General features: G+C 37.4%; 1 long non-coding RNA gene across 1 annotated transcript; it reads left to right on the top strand.

The window, feature by feature from the left end:
• Positions 1-14,123: 14,123 nt before the first annotated feature.
• Positions 14,124-20,738, top strand: LOC113937923. Its single transcript, XR_003524757.1, has 4 exons — positions 14,124-14,423; positions 17,284-17,376; positions 20,203-20,258; positions 20,361-20,738. It is a non-coding gene; the product is annotated as an uncharacterized LOC113937923 (long non-coding RNA).
• Positions 20,739-22,895: the final 2,157 nt, after the last annotated feature.

Raw genomic sequence — 22,895 nt, 5'->3', positions numbered from 1 at the left:
AAAAAACCCAACTACTAGAAATATTTGTTTTGGGATCTCAACTCATGTTATTAAGATGTTCCAAAATATGGCATTTATTTGCTCAAATCCAACTTCTAGTAATAAATATTTGCCAAGGTAGGTATAGCCTAAATATCCAATGGCTTATTTAACAAAATAACTTGCCTAGAATAATCAAGAGTTCTCAAAGAACTCTTGATTATGACTAAGGTAGGCTATTAGGACGTGAAACACATCATATCCTTTTCCAAATCCTTTGAACCCTTGAAGATATATTTTTCATGTATTTCACATATTCACAATTTTTTGGCCTTGCATATTCTGCCCTATTTTGAGCAAAAAAACCCTTCTCCCACCATTTTCTTTTCTTCTCATGCTGTCATCTTAGGATATAAAGTGCTTTTCTTTGAATAGAGTAGAAAAAGAGAGATTGTGTTTTCAAACTATCCTGGTAAGGTATAATTTTTTAAAAAATTAAAAAATTCTGATAGCATACAGGGCTATATTTAGCAAATATTAATGCATTTAATATTCATATGAGTTGGGTATGACCATATTCTCATTTTGTGGGCGAAATTGAGGCACAGAGAGGTTAACTAACTTTTCCAAGTTCACATAGCTAGGAAACAGAAGAACTGGGATTCAAACACAGACAGCTTGGCTATGGTTCATGCTCTTATGCATGTACTATGTACTGTATTATCAAGCTTTTCTGGGATTATTGCTCTTATTTGGGTCATCCGAGGTCATTGCCTTCAACCTTGGGCTTGAGGCAGAAAGTTTCATGTTTGAGGATTTATGGGTTAGGAGGCTAAAACATCTGTCCAGATTTTCTATTTTTCTAAAAGTGATGAGCTTAAAAACCTGTAATTTGTAAAGGATAACCATTTCCAAATTGGGGAGGGAGGTTTTTCTACTTTTTAAGTGGGAATTTTATGAGAATGAAAGAATTTACTGAGAGAAATGTGAAGTTTTGTATCTGAATTCCAGTTATGTTATTTTTTCTAATAAAGGTTAACATTTCAAAGGGATAGTTGGCGATGAAGACTTGACCTAGAATGATGATGTTTGCAGGTACCTCCCTCTTTTTTTGCTCTTTCTCTTCACCCATTCCTGTAGAAAGTGAAAATGCCAGGAAGAAAAATGAGGAAAGAGGTAGTATTAAATCTGGTACAGGTGCTATTTTCATGGGTGTAGGGAAGTTTTAGGTCTCCTATTTTTTATATTCTCTATAAAGCTTAATTACCATTCTTCAGAGATCTACAAACTGCAACAGAGCCCCAGATTACTAGGGAAATGTATTTTATTAACTTCACTTGTTTAGTGCTCGCTTCGGCAGCACATATACTAAAACTTCACTTGTTTTAAGGAGGAGACCATTATGAAAGAAGAGGAAAAAAAGAGTGAAAACCTATGAGATCAGAATCGATCTTACCACTCAATTGAATGACATTTTTGGAGGGAAGTAGAGTTTTCTGATTTTATTTTTATTTTTAATCCTTTTTAAAAAAGATTTATTTATTTATTTGAGAGAGAGAGAGAGAGAGAGACAGAGCATGAGCAGAAGGGGCAGAGGGAGAGGGAAAGAGAATCTCAAGCAGACTCCACACTGAGCACAGAGCTGACTTGGGGCTCGATTTCACACCCTGAGCCTAAACCAAGAGTTGGAGGCTTAACTGACTCCATCACCCAGGCACCCCTTATTTTATTTTTTTTTTTATGGTGTATCTTGTTCAACTTTCTTATAGAAAAATAGAAGAAAAAAAAAAGATAACCACCATGAGTTAGTTTCAGCTTCCCTAAGACCAGAACTTAATTTGGCAGCTCTCCAAAATATCCTCCTAAGAAAAATCTACCAATTCTATTTTCAACTAAAATTAGGGAAAGATATCATGAAGTGTTGAAGTACGGTTTTATGTAATTCAATGTGCAGGTTTGAATGCTTTGCAAATTAAGGCAGCAAAAAGTTGAAACCTTTCAACTCTAGTGGATGGATAAAGTCTTCATCCTTAAAATGTAATGAACATATGCAAATCATGGAAAATATTTTCTGAATGCCAATTCTTTTGCCACATGTTAACGAAGATTGTTTCACAGTTCCAAACCAGTCATTGAGGTTAGTTTTGCTTCTTTCTCTTACCTAGTGAAAATATCCTAAGTTTGTATGCAAAATCCCCATATCCTTTTGACTTCTGACGGAGAGGTGACAAATATTGCAAACAAGCAGTCAAATCCTGTCCATTAAGACTTTTGACAATACTATTTATGTACATATAAACTTTAAGGGTACATGGAGATGGTTAATTAATCCTTCTGTTATGATCTTTATTTTTCCCCTTCACTTTTACAAAGGAAATTGATAAGGAATAAAAATGACGAGAACAAGCATGATCTCTGACCAAGTTACCTGGATTTCCAATTTGATAATATTCTACTGAAGAATCACTTATAAGGGGGAGTCAAATGCACATGTTAATGGTAGTGTTAAGGGGGAGGTGGTCAGGAGTGGGGGAGATGGGGGTGGGTGGAGTGGAGAAGCAACACAAAAAGAGACCACAGCCTTCTACCATGCGCTGCTGGTGTTTTCAGATTAAGATGGGGGATTAAGGAATTTTACTCAGCAATTTGAGATGCTTTGTTAGGGACTGAGGAGATTTGAGCTCCTTTGTTCTCAAACCACATGTTAGTGAAAAAGCAAACAGGCACTTAATCCTGACAGACAGCAGAACTTGACATCAATTTGCCCCTTGGGAGGTGACCAGGAGTTCTAGTTGACGGGCTAAAATGGCCAGCCCTTGTTTTCCTGGAGCCTAATGCCAACACTCCATCCTAACCTGTATTTCTCAGCAGAGTGGCCATGATCATTGGACTGACCAAGAGTTTTTAGACATTAGAGACCCTTACATGTTTACTAAAAAAATAAAACAGCCTTTTAAATGCAAATAATCTACAAGGGGCCAATATTTAAATAGATTTCAAACAGGTCTAATATTTTGGTCACTTGTTTTTGAAAATAGAATACAGAGAGGCTGAGATTCTTTCCTTTTGAAAATAATGGATGGTTTCCTCTAACAATAAAAATCACAAGGCAACATATCAATTTTGAGCCTATACATGATTGTGAAATAAACATCAATTCTTATGTAGATCTTTGAGGGAAGTTCTACTGAATAACCAATTATATTTTAAGGTCATGTCCTTCAAAGTCACTGAAGTAGGACAAAAGCAAACAAAATGAAAAGGAAAGAAATTAATGGCTTCTTGAATTGGATTTGATACATTAGTAAACTTAAGTGTACACAGTCGTACAGTCTGGCACATAATCTGAAATTGTGGTGTAAAGGCTAATTTTGCCATCTTGAGTTTGTGCCACCCTCAATCCATTGACCTAAAATGTACTTTTGGTAGGCTCTTGCTTTATTAAACTTTGGCGTATGTAGGGAAACCATTTGAAAATCAGAATTGAAGCAGAAAACTTATAAAGCATATTTCAAAACAAATTTTACTACGTTATGAAGATTTTCTGGTTGAATATTCAGCTAATCAATGGCTCCTGTACTCTGGTAGGGTATAAAAATCTGTTACATCTTAACAATTAAAAAACAAGTTTTGTTACCAATGCAAGGTGGTTATAGTTTTGCACTATTTACACATACCACTCTGAGTCAGACCACACCTCTGCTCCCACAGCTCTTGCCTACTGCTCACCTCCATATAAACTCAGGAAAACCTACCTCTTCGTTAACCAACTACTAACTGCTAAACCTACCTCTACACTAACACGGTAGGTGGATTTTCTCCATTCTGATATGAATTCAAAAAGTTCTTCTTAAATAACCATAGAATTATTATTCAAAGAATCTTTCTTTTAGGATTGGTGAGACCCTCTCTATGTTTAAATAGCACCAAACTCATATTCAAATGACCATGAACACAGGATGATGGAACTTTTTGTAGAAGAAAATTGATATTACTTCAGGTGACCAAATCTGGTTGTTTTTGATTTTGAAACTTTAATTTGAAGGAAAAATGTCTTCGCATTGGCCAATGGAATAAACTCATAAAGGTGTTTATATGCTTCGTTGCCAGATCTGAAGAAGAAAGACCATTTCCATGACTTTGCATGTCCTTCATTATTTATTACAAACACCAGTGGGAGAAAAATCCAAAATTTAAAATACTTCAGAGGGACACACAGTCATTCACTTCATTTAAAACAATATATGCTAGAATTTAGATGGCCTTTGAGTTGTGTTGTGGTTCTTTGTTTTTAGGAAGGTTTACCGGGCATATTATAAGGATCAAATGCAGGGTGAGCTAAAATCAGAAACATGGTATTCGTTCATTTAACTCTGGTACAGTAGAGCAAATTCAGGGTGACTCAAGGGACACAATGTCTTGTAAAACATATGTACTTAATATAAGGGTCATAAAACTTATTAAATTAAAAGCTAGGTTAAAAATAGGAAGAAAATTTATGTTGCTGTCTAAAATAGCAATAATTTCCCTTTGGCCTTTCTCTTTCCAAGTAATATGGATTCTGGTCAGGAGGAAAAAAAAAAGCTAACTTATGAAATCTTCATTTTGTAGGACCAAATGCAAATCTTTTTTAACTGTGGCATGCATCATAATGGACAAGTGATATGGCTGAAAATAGAGGAGCAGGAAGAGAAGATGTTAAACCTTGAAAGTGCACTCATGTCTAGGTATCAAGGTGACCTTGTCACTGAGCCTGAATGACAAACTCTACTAGTGCTAGCAGGTGTCCAGGAAGAATAGTTTAAGGGTTATGAAGACAATAGAAACACTGCTTTTTCAATAGTTGATCTGGCCATGGGGCAACAGTGAAGGGGCGTGGAACATGAACAGTCTGGGGCTGCTTGGTTGGGATGCAGCAAAGCGTCCCCAAACAAAACCTTCCATCTTTGTTCAAGCAAATCCTGGGTTGTACAAAGTCTATGGAGCTCAGAAACCTTGAAGTCAAGACTGACCTTCTATTTGCACCTCACTCTGCTGCTGGTGGGCCACATTGGGGTGAAAAATGACACATTACCCTGACAAACAACTTCAAGGGTTTAGGATGGAGGGTGGCCTCAACTTAGAAGCACCTGTGTCCCCTTTTAATCCACATAGCTAAAATAGATTGAGTTTGCTCAATTTGATAGCCATTTATCCTCAACATGATAGCCGTTTTCCTAGTTGGTGTTCCTCGATGTAGCATCTTAGGATTTGGAAACCAATATAAATATCAATTTCCTACTATTGTATTCACACAGGGATTTATTTGGAATTTTATCTTCACACACAAGTCTTAAGGCTATTGAGAAGTAACCTTGCTTGGTCATGTACCTGTTTGCTCTGAGCCCCATTCCTGCTCTTTTCTTGCTCTTTCATATTCTAGGGGGCTTAGCCCTGCAAAGTACATTGCCATCTGCCTCCTACAAAGGTTCTGCCAAGGGAGCCTCTGAATAGAGAGGAGGGGAGAGGCTGGGATAGTCCCTGCCCTATCCCTGCATGCTTTCAATGTGGTTCTGGCAATAGCTGCATCTCCTCTGAGGTCCTAGAACCTGTCCCCTTTCCTTGGTCCCTTCGATCTAGGGCTGGCAGTGGCTTCCTGCTATTGCCAAACTCTTGGCAGGTCTCCATTTGACTTTCTAGTTCTTTCAATACCTTTGTGACTAGTTTGTTAGTGTAAATCCCCCTGTTGAACTATCTGGTGGTGACTCTAGCTTCCTGACTAGATCCTGACTAATGTAACAACTGACTGCTTTTTCACTTGAGAGGCTATGTTTTCAAAAGATGATTCTGTTTGAAATCTTTGGGGGTGTTTCATTGTCTGCTGACCAGTGGGTACGCTGCTGAGTCCCAGTGGTCACTTTGGCAATTGGCACCCTCGTTGGGAGAAGTGGAACAACGTTGGAAGGCAAAATGAGGAAGTAAGAACCTCTAAGGACCTTTTTAAGATGGATATTTTAGGGCTACAAGAGAAGGCACGTTGAAGGGGACATGCAGATATGTTGTTGACCTTGGCTAACTCCCCTGAGCTGGACAGCACTGAGCATGAACATGGAGGCTTCCTGTGGCCCTTGGGAAAACTCTCCCCAAACCGCATAATACATTTTTCTTTTGTCTTTGAAGTCATTTTTTTTTTTTTTAAATTCTGCAAGTATCCTGCCAGTGTAGAAACAGTCTCATTTGAACTAACATGGGCAATACGCACATGCACACTAAGAGGTTCCACTAACTTCCTTCCATCAATAAAGGAACGCTCAAAGTCATAAACCAGGTTCTCTCTCTCTTTTTGTTCTCCCTCTTCCTCTACTTGGTCACATTCCTAACAGAACTAAAGGTTGATTTCCATGGTAAACCTCATAGGCTGCTATCTGAAATGAGTTTGCCCCAAAGAGCTCTAAATGCTGGGGGAGAAAAATACCCAAACCCCAAACAAAACAGCTTTGCCATTCAAAATACCCTCTTGAAGCCTGACATTTGCAGGGACCTTGGGAATACAGTATGTGGGGATTTTAATCCTATTTCTCCAGTGACAGCTGGACCTGGACCAAACAGTTCTGCCACTAACATTGTCATTGGGTGGGATGAGTGGAGCTGGAGGAGACCATTATTTTTGCTTTTAACTTTAGAGCCTTTGGGCATCCATTCCCCATTCACAGAAGTCACACTGGCCTGAGCCGTATTTTCATCAGGCTCTCAGTAAGGCTTGGGAAAGCTTGAGAATGGAATGCTCATTTTTTTTGAAGTCTTTCTTTTGAACCCACTAATTTTATGAAATTTAAGCACATTGTTCATTGTGTAATTATAGATGAAATATTAGAGAAGTGGACTAATTACACACAATGCACTCAAGCCCAATTAAACTAGCGTCTGTGGTGAATGTAAGGGTATTCTCTTTCACTAATAAGAAATACTTTCTGAACAACAGAGAATAAAATCATTAAATTGGATATGCTGTGGAGATTATAAATATCCTATTAGCATAGAAAATGAGGGTTAACCTTATTTAATCACCGCATGCCAGATCATCAAAAGTCATATTGAACCCCTGTAATGTTACTGTATCTGTTCTGGAAAATAATAATAAAAAACCCACTATTAATGAACATAGCTCACTAGATGCTATTCTCGTGTACTAAATTAAACTGTTGGAGAAACTCAAGTATTCCCTTAATTGCTTAACAAAATGGCAAAAATACTTTTATCTGTTCATGGCGATATTACGGCTGATTCAGATTTATGTCATCCTAGGAGCTGGAAAGGTGTGTCTCCCCCTAGCTAGGCAAATTAGCCTACTTCAAAATAAGTAAAATATATAATCCCTTCTAGCAAGTACCACAAGTGACCTTTTGAAAATGTAAATTAAGTGATTGCACACCCCAGGGGTGTGTTCAAAATGAAAATGCATGTGCTTGAGACATTGTGCCACCATTGCTTCAGGTATTAATTGGCAGACCATGAACCCAGGGACGTTTGTGCTTTAATCTGGGTCACAGGACATTCCAGGACTCTTGCTTTTGTGATACATCGTCAGGTCTAGGTAGAGCAACCGCTGTAGTTCAGCAAGAACAAGGAGTTATCCAAATTCAAGTTCTCCCTTATTCAAAGTACAGGCTGTGTGTTGTCACAAGAAAGTCATGACAGCAGAACTGAAGGCAGCAAGCTTACGTATCACTCGCGTGGCCCATAACTTGCACAGCTGAAAGATAGAAACCAGTGAACAGGGATGGATTCCTCGGGAGCAGGGCTTTGTTGGGACAGAGTGAAAGAGCTGAAATCAGTCTTCCTTTTCCTCCTTCCCTCCCTGTTTTTTTCTCTTCCTTTTTTTTCCCTCCCCGCCTTCCAAAGAGTTCTTGTTTATATCCCTCCCAAGATTTGAAGGTTGTTTGCCTTTTATTCTTGTAAAAATCTTAAGGAGCCTGGAATATAAACATATTTATGAATATTGAGAATGATTGTGACTATTACAACTTTATGTTCCTAATTAGGTGCATTTATTATTTTTTTAATTAATTTTTTTAAGTAGGCTCCATGTCCATCGTGGAGCCCAGTGCAGGGGCTGAACTCATGACCCTGAGATCGAGACCTGAACTGAGATCTAGAGTCAGACCCTGAACCGACTGAGCCACCCAGGCGCCCTAGGCGCATTTGTTTTTTTTAAAAAAAACAAAATGTACACTTTTTTTTTTTTTTTAGTTGGGTCCTTCCTCTTACTTTGCCTGCGTCTTCTCCCCGAGAAAACAAGTTCAGTCCAAACTTCCATGAAAGCTCAGATGGAATTTCAAAGAAACGGAGAAGAAACTGTCGGTAAGAGGTTTGCAGGGGGCAGGGCAGCACACCCTGGTTGTCCCTCCCCGGGGGATGCAATCCAGGAGTACAGAAGGGTCTGCCTGGGAAGTTGAAATTTGAAAAAGCCAACAAAGACATAAATACAATGTGATTTGATCCCATGTGTTTCAGGATGCCAATGCAAAGGAAGCCAGGTGTATGTGCAAGAGAAACTATGGGGAACTCCTTTTGTGTCCTCGGGACCAAAGCCTGCTAAACCAAGGATGGAGCTTTTCTTTCGTTTCAGTTTTTCTCCAGGTTCCTTGGCTTTTAAGGTCACTTGCACCCATAATATATAATATGTATATTATATAACTATATATAACTATATATATATAGTTATATATATGTGTGTGTATATATATACACACACATATATATAAAAATCTTCTTTGGCTCCTTTCTGCTACAGAGAGGGCAGTGTGAAGTAAATAGAGTGTTAATAATAACAGCTATTTTTGCCCTTTTGAGCAAACCAACAAGTAAGAGTTTCAGCTTTTATTTTTGTTCTCCTTAAATCCAATGAAAAGGTGCTCTGCCTTTCAGGAGTAATTTTTACAATTCATTGGAAGTGCTGGGTGCATTAAAGACAGTCCTGTGCCTACACATTTTAGGTGAGTTTGTGGGTCTGCCATGACGAGATCACTTCAAGTCGACCTTCTTCCTTCTTTTCTTTTTTATTCTCTTCAGGTCCAGCTTGCATAGTGATTTAGCCAGAGCTCAGCATCATCACATTATGGGTAAATGGTTTGGTTGTGACACAGGATCATTTTGACTTCAGAAAAGCAGTAGTCAGTGTCTAGAAGGAAAAAAAAAAAAAGCTCTTTATTGAGACGATCAAAAGGGACATAAAGGCAAAAACTGACTTTCACTGCAACAGGACTGAGGACCAGGCCTCCAGTGTCCTTATTGTAATTCATTGCTTATTTCTAGGCCCCATGATAGACTTCTTCCATAACAGACAGAGGACTTTGTGAAATTGTAAATGAGTCTGACTTCAAGCACTCTGTGGAAATATATTCTCCCCCTATAGCACATCCATTATTTCTGCTTAGTTATGGTGGCTCACATTTCCCGTAACTATCAGAGAGAACTTAATTCCACTCACACCGCATCACTTTAAAACTGTGCAGCCCTCTTAATCAACCTTTGTATCAGCCACAAATGTGCAGTATGACCTAACTTGAAAATGTCTCAAAGTGCTGACTCAAACTGTTAGTGAATAAAGGCTAGTCATTACCATTATGACACTAATGTGATGCAAAATAAAATTGAGTTGCATCAGCTGAACATTAGTTTGCAAAAATATTAGTGATTGAAGCCATTTTCTGTTCATATTTTATTTATACTTGTATAATGTATATATACATACATATGCATATATTTATTTATTTTTTGTTTTTCTGTAACAGTCTTGCAACGAAATTTTTAAGTGCAGAGGAAGTCACGTTTTTAACACTGACGAAGCCACTAGATTAAAAGTAGATCGTATGTACATAATGATCTCCCCTCTATCAGATGAAGACATATGCTTGCTGAGTTCTTATTAGAATATATATATAGATATAAGCACTAATGTATGAAAATTATCTTTTTCCCTGTACTTTGGTGCCAGATTCTAAGATTTTCAACAGCCTTAGAACTATTTATTACTTACTGCTTTGCCTCACTCACAGATTCTCTGACTTTCATGTTTTGGAATAATAAGGATTTGAATTTATTTCTTTTATGGACTCTTTCCAATTTCTTTACTTGACCAAGAAAAATTTTTTGAGATAGAAATACTCTGAATAAATATTGTCATTAATTACTTTTGAGCAAAAGAAAGTAGGATATAGGACTGGAAATTATTTAGCCTCACCCCTACCGATGATACTTTAGGGCATGCACCATAAATTATTTTTTTCTTATACAGTTTAGATGGTTTTCAAGAAACACACATGTGCTTATTTAATATTTACACATCCCCGAGCTAGTATTGGTTTCAATCTGTAAACTGATCATTAATAGTTGAAAATAAATTGGCATGAATCTTTCCTAAATTAGAGAAATTGTCCCAGTGGTCAATCAGAAATTCTGCTCTGCATCCCAGTTTGGGTCTCTTGAATTCTGAAAATTCTGAACACAAAAGCTATGCATTAGTGATTAAATACTTCTGATTTTATTTATTTAACAGTGAGAACAAGTCAAGCACACAAATACAAAGAAGATGGGTTATTCTTTAAAATTTTCAAGGATAAGAAGTTTTGGCTATCAAGAAATTATTTAACTTGATAGAGTGGCGATATATATATATATATATATATATGTAGACACTCTTTGTTAATGTATCACTACAAGTAATCGGTAGAAAATACAGCTAAATTAAAATGCTGACAAGCTTAGTTCATTCACTTCTTAGAAAAACAAGTAAAACCTTAAAGCAAGATGTGTAGAAATTTGCTACTATGTGATGACTTTAGTATTTGAGTCCATTTTACATTATGTCACATGTGGTTTGGGCTGTTTTTATGACCTATGTTTTATTTCCACATTAAGATAATCCAGATTTTAAAAAAGTAAGTTTGAAAAATTTCAAAGCAGACTTGCCAAAACCAGCATTCAGCAGCATGGGTGCTCTTGAGCACACACACACACAGGCACACTTTCAATTTACCTAAAAAAAAGAGGATCGCCTTTTTCAGCTAAAATACCATTGTTCTTACTTTTAGGTTCCAGGGGAAAAAGGTGTGTGGGTGTGATTGCTGTAAATGGATTGCCAGTCTCTTAACAGTCCATCATTCTTAAATGATAGAAGTGTAGCAGCACCCTCTGAGAAAAATCTTTCCTGTGGATTTGACTTTGTCCACGCCAGGACAAATTGCGTGCAAAGTTGGAATAATTCTGAGATGTAAGACACCTCCACGACTGTCCTTGGAAGACTGAGAAGCTGACATTCCTCTTTGGAAGATGAGGGGAGAATGGCCCCCCTGCCCTCTTATTTGATGATTTACTGTGCTCTCCCCTGGGGCCACAACCGATGATCTGTAAGCTTGTTGAATTTTGAAGCAAATATTAAATATAATCAATATATAAAAATATTAAAAAAGAGAGAGAGAAAAATGCAATGAAAATTTATGACCTTAACATTCCTTCAGGGTCAAGCAATTTATCAAATTCTCTCACTTTCTGGTTTCAATTACACAGCCATTGTGGAAGGAACTTATTTTAGCAGGTTCATTTGCCTCAGTGGGGAATACAGGACTTTGGCCTAATGCTTCACCTTTAGTGCAGGCCATTTGAGCCTTAGAACAAATACCAATCATCACTCTTTGGGAAAAAAGAATCTGCATCGGCGTGGCCTATTGGAATGGGGTTTCTGTCAAGGTAAACGGTTGTCGGCAATGACTGTGGTAGAGTGGCGATAAATCCCATTTTATTGCTGAAAAATTCCAGCTTCTCTCCATGCCTGACAGCTCCCCACATTCTCATACCCATTTGGGCAATTTCTGCGCTATGTCCATCTGGTTCTCATTACCTCTCAACCTGCCTGCGTCTGATCCAGAAAAAGTGCAGGTCAGAAACAGGGGAAAAGAACCGAGGTGATGGACAAAACAGAAAGCAGGGGGGTGGCCCTTGGGGGTTGGGGTAGAGGTGAGGAGCAACAGGGAATGGGGGATCCCAGCTTAGGGATTTGCTTAGGCCCCAGTTGCTGGAAGGGGCCAGTTAGAGATATTACAGAATAATGACAGAGCCCCAACCAGGAAGCCAGAGGAACCTGTGTCTTTAGATTCAGGCCTTTAAAAGTCACCTGCTTTAAGGTGGAGGAGGGAGAGACAATGTGGTGGGTGGAGGGGGCAGATTAAGAGAAGCAGAGAAAGGACAGTCCAGCCCATTTCCTCTATTAAGGGCCTATATCAGGGAGCGGAGGACCTAGTCTAGAAGAGAAACAAGCATCAAGCATCAAGGAGCTTGGAGCGCCATGTACACAGTTGGCATGCTTCCACATATGGGGATAAAACTCTGCTAGAGATTCTATTTTGGTTCAAGAATATAATCTTTTGAAGATGAAAACTCTAGGGCCTTCAACAGAGCTGTCTCTATTCATTTTTCTGAGAAAATTAATATTTAAAATGAATGTGTCCTAATCAGTGCCGTTAGGATGGGCTCATTCATGGAATGAAATGACGGGACTAGCACTGAGTCACCTGGGTATTCATAACCCTACACATGATCACTTTCAGAACTGCTGTGCATTTATGCTTTCAGAAAGTTGGCCTCATTCTCTGAAGCTGAAATCCTTTTGATCATAATTGCTCCTGACGTAAATTTACCTAGAGTCACCATAGGATGCCTCCTGGGGACAAAAGAAGTAAATACGGTAAATATCTGACAATAGGTCTTACCAATAAGCCTCCTTAAAGATTAAGCGACATTCGACTAGGACAAAATTATATATTATAGATGTTTAATATAAAATTTGCTTGTTATTGTGCTGGGGTAATTATAATTAATACTAAAATAAAATTTATGGAAAGTATATTGAAGTATAAATTTGAAGATCCGGGAACTTTTAATAAAGAAAAAATAAAATTAGCTGAGTGGTGGGATGGATGGTAGTTATTTTACACCTCTTCCAAAGGCAAATTCTACATAAAAATGTCTTAAAACCAGGTAGGGAGTGTGTTCTGAAACATGTTGGAAAGCTATGGCATTGCTATGATTTGCAGACGGTCTACTATGCTAGGTGAGTTTGGACAGACAGTATCTCTTAGCACCTTCCACACCCCAGGGATGCAGGGTGCATTTCAGGTCTTCAAAGTTCACTTTTTTGACAGTGAGACAGCTAAGTGCTGCCACGAATGTCTCGGTTTCATTCGTTGAATTCCAATTTCAAAATTGTATTAAATTTTAGTTGCTGAGCTGGACCTCGTAGACAGGAGACACTGGCTTCAAAAATTTGAGATTTAATTTCTAAAATTTTAAGCCGTATGTGCTCAGAAGAAATTCTATAAAATGTACCTGAAGTTGTAAGTGAACACTGCATGGGACATTTAAGTGGAGAAAGAGATTGTCAGGATTTTAAATTAAAGTAACTAGATAATTTGGACTGAAGTAAATTACAGGTGATCAAAAATAGAAGTTTGTTATTTCGGCAGCTTTAAAATGAATACCTTTAGTCAACAAATACAGTTCTAAAACCGACATTTTCACGTATACGTATTAAAAGGCATAAACCTCTGGCTAGTACCACGTATCCATTAAAATGGCCATAGTGAACGGCATCTCTAATTTGGAAAGTAATTTCAGATTCTTAGCCCCAAAGAATCTCTCTCGCTTGAACTTTACTTTTCTGGGCTGTACATACATCAGCGATGTGATCATTGGAACTCTAAGGGATATTTGTTTCTCTTAGTAGCATAGCAGAAAATTAATGGCGTGGGGGAGGGAGAAGTGACAACTTAACGTGGTGCTTGATAGCTGTTTACTTATAAATGTGTGTCCTGATTTCAGTGTCCTATAAAAGAAAGGGAAAATAAAGAAACCAAAGCATTCATATGGCTTTTACGCAACTTAGGACACATGGAAGAAAGTGCTTAGAAGGCTAGTGAAATATTTACTAAACAAATCATTTACATTAAACTTTTATACACACAAAACCCAGAGCACCTACAAAAAGAGAACCAACTTGAGCCATAAGAAAATTTCGGCATCAAAATGGTTAATAGTATTATAGCTTCAAAAGAGCCTATTGGCTCACCCTCAAGGATGCCCTGCAGTTGTTGTGAAAGTCATCAGATGAAGCTAGCCTTCTCAGCTAGCCTTTAGATTTGTCTGCTAACAGTAAAAATACTATAATAAATCGGTAACATATGTTGCCAGGCAAGGAAAAGTGATATAAATAAAGAGACCAGGAGACCCAAACCAAGTGCAATGTGAAAAGAATTTAACTTTCAATCTATTCGTTAGCTAATTATCATTTGAAAAGTAATTTGAAAGTGTTACAGTTATTTGCTTATATTCTTCCTCATTTTTCTTTTTTTCTCTTCAGATTGCATTCTTACCCAAATACTCTTCGTGATTGCCTGCTTTGCGGCTTTGGGGTAAGTCCCAGTTTTCCACAACCTTAAGAAAAAAAAAATGCATAACATAAAAGATGCCAAAAAGACTTATGCGTCCTGATGTGCGGGTTTTGTGAAATATACATGGGTTTGTGTGGGGGGGGTGGGGAGCAATGTTGGTAATGAAATAAAGAGAAGGGGTTTGTTTCTGCAAGGATCAAGAGTGTGCGAAAGTGTGCATTGCAAACGAGGCTCCCTTTAGGAAAGCCACCTCTGGAATGGAAATGACAAAGCTTGGAACACACACAATCAATTATTTTCACTAGCATTTAAAATATAGAAAACAAAATCTGCTTTGGGAATTGACTGAATATTTTATTTAGCTTTTTTATTGAGACATCCTTTGAAAAATGGCATAATATAAATAGTTTTACAAAGCAACAATATAATCAATCTCTAAACTAGAATATAAATCAAGGATTTCATTAACTGCTAGTAGCCAGTTTAAATTGTAGTCTTGTCCATAATGTCTATCTATCTATGTATGTCCAAGTTATATTAAAAACCTTTAAATGGCTTTGTAATATCAGCTACATCTAGCTATTATAATAATTAATGGTACTGTTTTAGAAATCAATACATGTATTCTTGATAAATTCATATCCAGTTAATGGTGTAATTTAAATAAAAAATTAATGTAATAAAGGACATACAGAAACAGGCAGGAAATCTTTAAAGGTTAAGAGACAAATTTGTCTAAATTCATTTTTAAACTGTTTTGAAAAAGTTTATACTTAAAATCAGCTGAGATTTACCTTGTTTCTGTAAAACTAATCTTGCCATGTCTATTGATATCCAGTAATGAATCTGTAAGTTATTTTCTTTTTTAACTGTATTTAGTTACAATTACATACTTATGAATCTATGAGATACTTTACTATCGTTATACTCTTTTGCAATTATTGAATATTCTTTATAAAAATAGAACAAAGCTAAAAATCTCAAACCAGGAATTTATTTTTAATACATGAATGAAATGTAAATGCTTTATGTATATATTTTTATATCTATAAGTGAACTGTTCTGAGCATCTCCAGAGCCATATACAAATTTTATTTAAAGCGAAAAAGGACTGATTAGTTCAATAAATTTGCATGCGCAAGAGCCCAGCGTCTTTACTGCTTTCACTGAATGAACATCCTAGGAATTTGGAGAAAAAAAAGAAAAATGCACTGAAGAGTCTGAAATGTATTTTAACGCTGCACACGGGTGGAGAAACGCACTACAAAGAGAAGAGTGTATCATTGCTCTGATTTAAAAAATACGTACCAAAGGCATATTAAGGAATAACAAGATCTAGAAAAACAACTGGATGTTGTATGTTATCAAATACAATCTTAAATCTTTCCAAATAAAATTTCATTTGGTTTAGAGAGTAAGCGTTTTGCACAAAATATATTTCAGAATTATGCAGACCAGTCTGCCCTGCCATTCTCTGTGACATGGTGCAGAAATGTTACTTTAATCCACTGAGCTTTTTCTGACATTTTTCTTAACATTGCTGAGCCTTATTTAGAGCAGCAAAGGAGATGTGTGCAGTTTCCTTTGACACTGATGGGTGTTTCAAAATGTTACACGAGAGAGAGAGAGAGAAAGAGAGAGAGAGAAGATTTGCTGCCAGTCACTTTATCAACAGAGCTAGAGGAGCAATTACTATTTGTTAAAAGTTTACATTTCAAATGAAGCTAAATTTTAAAGAAGGCTCATCCTTTTAAAAGCCTGCTGCTTGGAAGAAGGGGAAGAGAATACACGTTAGTGATCACATGTTAAAGTGCACTCAAGTACTGGAACCATTTAAAATGTATTGTGTTTTTAGATGAAACCTACAGCAAAACCACTCCTAAGAGGCTTAATTTAGGTTTTATAGGAGGAACATAAAAAAGACCAGGTTACAGCAACACGCTGAAATATGGGGTACATTTTAAATATCTTCATTTAAAAACGTATGTTTATTTTCCCTCCTGGGATCACTAACGTGTGTCTCGGCAGAGAAAGCAAGGACATGCTACATTCTTAAAAATTATCTATTAAAGGGATCACATTCCAAGACAGGTTTGAGCATTTTTATTACTACCGATAACCTCTTAATTATGTCACTGCCTTCCACTTGTTAATCAGGGACATTCAACATGGTTAACCAGTGAGCGGTTGCCTTTAGATGACTACATTATTATTAAGAATTAAAAACTCATTTTATTCCCATCATCATGTTATTGCATCTATGATTTTAGTACTGTTAAAAACTTATTTACCTGCTTTAAATACAGAACACCTAAGAAAATATCTAGGTACCCATAACAATGTTGTTAACTACTTCTAGGTGCAGCTCATGGAAAGCTTTAAGGGATAGATAATTTTACTTTTCCTGTCTCACCGTGCACCCCCTCCCCCCATCACTGCCTTCTCCTCCCCCGCTGCCTCCCCCACCCCCTACCTCTCCCACAATTCCTATTTGAACCAATTTTAGGTTTCTTCTGTAGCCACTAGCATCTGAGATACTCAGAGACTTTTTTCAGAGAGGAAGGTGTAAGTGGAGTAAATAAAAATCATGTTTCACTGTTGCTTTATCAATCCTCTTGGGTAGTTTTTCTGCCAGCCAACCTGCGCTGTTAAGACCCAGAAAATTATGCAATAGTGACTTCTTTGAGGTTCTCTAATCAGATGATGGCGGGTGTTAGGAAGGAAAGACCCAAGGCCATGTTGTCGGCACTTAACGCTGGGCTTGGTCATTACTTGTCTGGTAGAGAGACCAATAAACAGATGATTACTATCCTATAAGGAGCCAATATTTTACATTTATCCTAGCTATTTCTTTTCTTTTCTTTTCCATGTCTTATAACAGCAAGTATTTGTCAAGAAGATCTATGAGGAATAACCTCGCAGGCCCCTAAAAATAAGAATTTTCCTAGTGTGAAATGATGCCCTTTGTGGAATGGTGAGAATGATTTTGGTCTTTATAAAAGCAAAGGTTTGATTACTTTAAAGTCCTTTTCTTTCAGAGGTGGACAGTCCCAGACACCACCCCCGCCTCCTGTTCCCTTCTCTGTCCATGACAGGTTCACAGCCTGCAACCAACGGGTTTTAAAATGCAAATATTTATATTGGAGCTCTGGCAATAACAGAGTCATTTTGCTTCCTCTGTTAGCCTGTGATAATTGATGCTTCATACCTGGAACTACGTTTCATTTATCTCTTTACACATGAAGATATTACATAAATAAGAGATAATTTATGGAAAGGAAACGACCATTTGCAATAATAATCCTAAATTTGACTATATAATCTTGAAAGACTTGAAGAGTCAAAGATGCAGATTTCTACAGTTTTAAAGAAAACTTGGTTGCAACTGGGAAATTTGTGCATTTTGGAACACTTACTGAATTTGAATGCCTGCATGGATTCAAAAAAAAAAAAAAGGAGGGATAAAAGGAAGACAGGAGAGAAAAGGTGCGAATTTTACACGTGCTATAAACTAATGCACTCAACCACATGTTTAGACTTCTCGCGACAGTCTCACTGACTTTCTCTTTATATCTGAAAATCATTTTGAAACAGCTTAATGCAAATTGCAGAATAGCGAGTCTTCTCAGGTGCCTTTTCTTCCGCGGGATACTCATCTTAGAGTGAACAGAGGTACACCTAGAACTGGGCCCCGATTTCACAACCTCATACAAAGCCAGGCGATTCTTGAGCCAAACAAACAAAGGGGGTGTAAACGATTTCATTTATTTTCATAACCCTCCTCTTGCACAAGAGCATCTTGCCGTCTTTGTCAAAGTGAATGACAACAATTTGGCTAACTCTCTCTGAGCTGCACTCAACAGTGACAGGTGAATTATCAGAGGCCCTGCACTTCTTATTATCAGAGGAGAAGCCATCAGGGGGACGCATGGAGGATCCCTCTCCCTTGTCACTATTTGTCAGTGGGACAAGGGCCACTGCTATGGGTAGCTGACAGGTAATTTCAACAATAACAATTACTCCTATTACTGGTGTCATAAACAATTCGCCCAAGGCATGACAATAGCCAAGCTTTATAATTCAATGCCATATAAGTAAATGCCAGCAGGTAACAAGTAATTTAGCTCCAATCAAGCTTTCACCCCAGCATTAATATTGTTAGTGCAAGAAAATGGAAAATTGAAAAAATCCAATATGTTAATGAATTAAGAGAGGTTCAAGGGCTAGACGGAGGGGTTGAAAAAGGGAAACCAAAATTATTATGGTGTCATATTTGGTGCCATCCCGAGGGCCAAAGAGCAGTGTAATTACTTGAAGATAAGAAGGGGAACCAGGATTGCCGTTGCCTAGGACTTCAGACCTGGGAAAAATGTGACATGGCCTTTCAGAATTCCCTCTCTCCAATTTCTGAAGGCTAGAAGTAGAAATATGAGAATGTGTATATAATGCAGCATTTCACTGGCTCCCCCCACCGAAATATTTCATATGAAACAGAGGCGTGAGTATCAAAGGAACATTTCCGTCTGTTGAAGAAAATCACATCAGCACCTGCTTCCTTTACATTAAGTCTTGTAATGAAACTATTTTAGTAAAGCCTATTTTTATCTGTGGTGAAGGTAAATGCTGGAAATCCCTCTACTCTCCAGCGGACCACCTTCTGGAAGTGGACTGACTAGAGGACACAGTCCAATCTTCCTCCATAAAACTTCCTGATCAAACGAATTTGCAATTTCAGGATTTGTCCAGCAAGACAATGTGCCATCCTGGTGACAGCAGTAAAAGAATTTGAAAATCTCTAATTAGGAGAGCTGCAGAGCAATTAACGCATGTCAAATTTTACTTCATCAAGTGCCACTCTAATTTTCCTCTAAAAATTAATGGATTTTTTTTCTTTTGGTATGTGTGTGTGTCCCCTTAAGGCAATGTTGATTCAAATCTGCTCAAGATGCAGCGTTGCACAGCTAAGCATCTTCTTGATTACAATCCGCCACACTTCTAACTGCGCTCATTCTCACTGCCACGGATACTTTGTCAACAGTCAAATTACACCACGCTGATAACAATGCATAATGGTGTTCCTCCTCCGAGGCCCCTGGCAGGAGATGGGGTTCATAAAAATGTGATGTTTTCTTCTCAACTGTTTCTAAAGGAAGTTTGTATGACCAGGTCACTAGTCAGGCATTAATTTTTTGAAATTAATTTGTTAATTTCAAGAAAAGGAATGCAATGATAGAATATGAAAATATCTCATTGAAAAAAAATCAGAGGAAGAATGAGGAATTGAGAATATCTGTGGCCAAAGTTTTGCTTAGACACTTTGTTCGGAGACATTTTCAAGAGCACTAGTCTTGGTAAAATACCAGGGTTTCTTTCTTTTCATTTTTTTTCTTTACTTAGGAGCTATAAACATTGGAAGCCTCTCTTGAACAGACAGTATTTAGATTGTGAGAGAAGTTTGTTTAACTGCCATATTTGCCAGAATCCTCAAAACATCACAGGACACAGAAGATAAATGACTTTTTTTTTTTTTTTTAAGGTCAGGACTGTATCTTCCAGATAAATGTTGATTCATTTTAACTATTTTTTATCCTACTTGCTTGTTGCAGATTCATGTGCCTGAGTTATCAGCACATGTGAGGATTATTTCTCACTGAAAAAATGAAAGAAAGAAACACAGTGGTTAGATGATTTTACACTCAGTCTTTTTAGAGTTTATTCAGATTTTATATTTCTAAAACATGATCGGATCCAAAACAAAAATGGGGAAATTAAACAAAATGCTAAACGTATCTCTTTGCAGATTCTTCAGGGAGTGGAGGACATTCACGTGGATTGACATCCCAATTTTCTCATCCTGTAAGTTTATTTTTGAGTCTATTTTGAGTTCTTTAATCATATTCATTTGGTTAAAAAAATCTAAATTCATGGAGTATACACTTCATTTTTTTTAATTCACAGGTTGAAGCCGGCTTTTTCATTTACCGACAACTAACTCAAAAATCTTAAATTTGATATTTTGAGGTTTGCATTTCCAAATATCCAAAAACTCTTCCTTTTCATATGGCCCCTCCCCAGCATGTTCTGAAGTGGTCTATTTCAAACAAAAGAAGATGACATCCCTCTTTCAACTAGCAAATGTTGGATTCTCTAAACCGACTGGGGGCAAACTGGAAGTTTTGCAATTAGATTCACACAAACTGAATTATGTTCATTATTCCCAAACATTCTTCTTCGAACTTCACAAATATAACAATACTGAGTTTTTAGAGTTTCCTGTGGCTTGTTTACAAATAAAGGTATCTCGATAAAAACCAAGCCCTGTGTATTTTTGAAAAACGAAAACATGAAACGATCTCATTTTAAAACATTACAAAAGGATTGTAAAGGGAAATTTAAAAGGAGAAAACTTGATTATATAATGCAATCCAGCAGTAATCAATTTTACCTTCAATATCTTGCTTTTGTTTTCAAAATGCTAAATAAACAATACATAATGCATCCCTCATCAGCCAAACCATGGAGGCTCTGTGCTCAAATAACAGGAAACATATTCAATTTTCCTAACAGAAGACAGTTCATTAAGCTGTGCCACATCAAATAAAACTTTAATTTCTCCAGCATCAGAGTCGCAATGAAAGCAATTGAAGAAGATGAGCCATATGGTACTTCTATCAGCAAACACATATTGCTCATTCCCCCAAAGTTTTCTAATTCTGCTCCCCAGACCTGTGTAATATAGATAATGTGCTCCGGGAGCACCAACCATGAGCTATCTAGTGTACACTTCTAATACTGTATTTAATGGGAAATAATGAATCATAAAAGCCTGAAGAAGACGGCTTTTGCTAACCTAAATCTCAGCTGTAATTTCATTGTTCTGCGCCTAAGATGCTGTTCGCCCTTTCCAAACAACAGCAGTTGAACATAATTATGCTGCTTCAAACCTGGGCTTGAAAAAGCATCCCTAATATAACCAAGTTTCTGTTAACTCCTGAAATCCTGAATTTAATGATGCACTGATGCAGACATCGAGGTAACAGAGCGTGTGTCATTTTAAAACCCAAACAAGCATTTTCTCCTTCTTCTCTTTGGCCAGACTGCTCCATGCATTTATGCTCCCTCCTCTACCCGCCTCTCCACCCCCCACCCCCCGTGCAACAGGAGTGGCATGATTAAAAATGAGGAGATTTTCTTGTTATTAGCAAATTTGACATTTGCCTGATGAAATGCACATAAAATGTGAAAGCTACACAGTACTCAGAAGAAATGTCTCCACTCCAATGCAAGCAACAAAGATGAAATAATTTAGGCAAAGGCAATGTAAAGATCCTCGTACATCTCTGCTGCAGAATGCTAGGATTGTATTATAAATGAAAGAACCAAATCTTGCTGAGCTTCTAGAGCAATAGTATTTTGACACATGGGACGGGTATAGTGTTTCTTCTCTCACCTCAACTGCTTTGATTATTAACCTAAACATCAGATGTAGGCTCAAATGCAGCAATTTCCTTGTCATGGGTCCAGCCTGTCTCTGGCAAGATCTTGGGGCTGGGGTGTAATTCCTTTCTAGAGAAAAATGTTCCTTTTTTCCTCCCAAAGAGGATGATGATTTTAGCTCTTCCATTTTTAAAGCTCATCAAATCAATATTTTACCAACACAATGCTAATTTAAAACACTATCAAATAACACCGCAGATACATATTGAAAACATATTTTAATGGTTTTGTTTGTTTTGGCATCATATGAACCAAGGACGATTAAATTAAAAAGAGACTTTTAAAAGTTGGAGATTGCCTTTTTAAAGCTTATTAAAATCAGCATGTTACATGCCTGTCTCTGAATTAGCTCTACACACTTGATTGCCATCATTAAAACTAGTTGTTTGGGTGCTGCTCTGTGATGGTTCAAACCCTTCCTCAAAGCCGATTCTTACTAGTTATTAACTTGAAATCTCTTTCCATTGAAATTTAAAAAAAAAATCATTCTAGCCAGTGGAAGAAACAAGTCACCAGAAAGTGAAATAGCACAGCGAGACAGCAACATTAAACGCCGAAAAGACCAACAGGTAAAATAACTACAGCAACATCTAAAACACACTCAGGAAAAAAAAAAATCACAACAACAACACAGAAGCCATCCATTGATTATATTTCATGAATGCCTTAAAACAAATGTTTAAACAGTTTTCTGAAACAGTGCAGAAAACCTCTGCATGCTCCACTGGGTTGCAATGACAATGGTCTATTGCAATGTAAAACACGCTGGAGGATAAAAAGGTGCTTTTTGTTACCATTTTATCAAAGCTGTTCATCTTCGAGCTGCAGGCAGCATTTTGCTGGAATTGCAGATATTTCTCTGTCCAGGCGCCTTTGTTTGTGCATCTCATTTGCATATATTTATCTCCAGCTGAGGGTGCTTTCTGCTCATTAAGGCCTCCCTCCACATTATTTCATAAGCCAGCCGCTAAGAGGGATTTCACCTGTGGTGACTGA

Source organism: Zalophus californianus, chromosome 8 (assembly GCF_009762305.2).
Source record: "Zalophus californianus isolate mZalCal1 chromosome 8, mZalCal1.pri.v2, whole genome shotgun sequence".
Taxonomy (NCBI): domain Eukaryota; kingdom Metazoa; phylum Chordata; class Mammalia; order Carnivora; family Otariidae; genus Zalophus; species Zalophus californianus.
The sequence above is the reverse complement of the archived record's forward strand: the minus strand, read 5'-3'. Positions and strand labels throughout refer to the sequence as shown.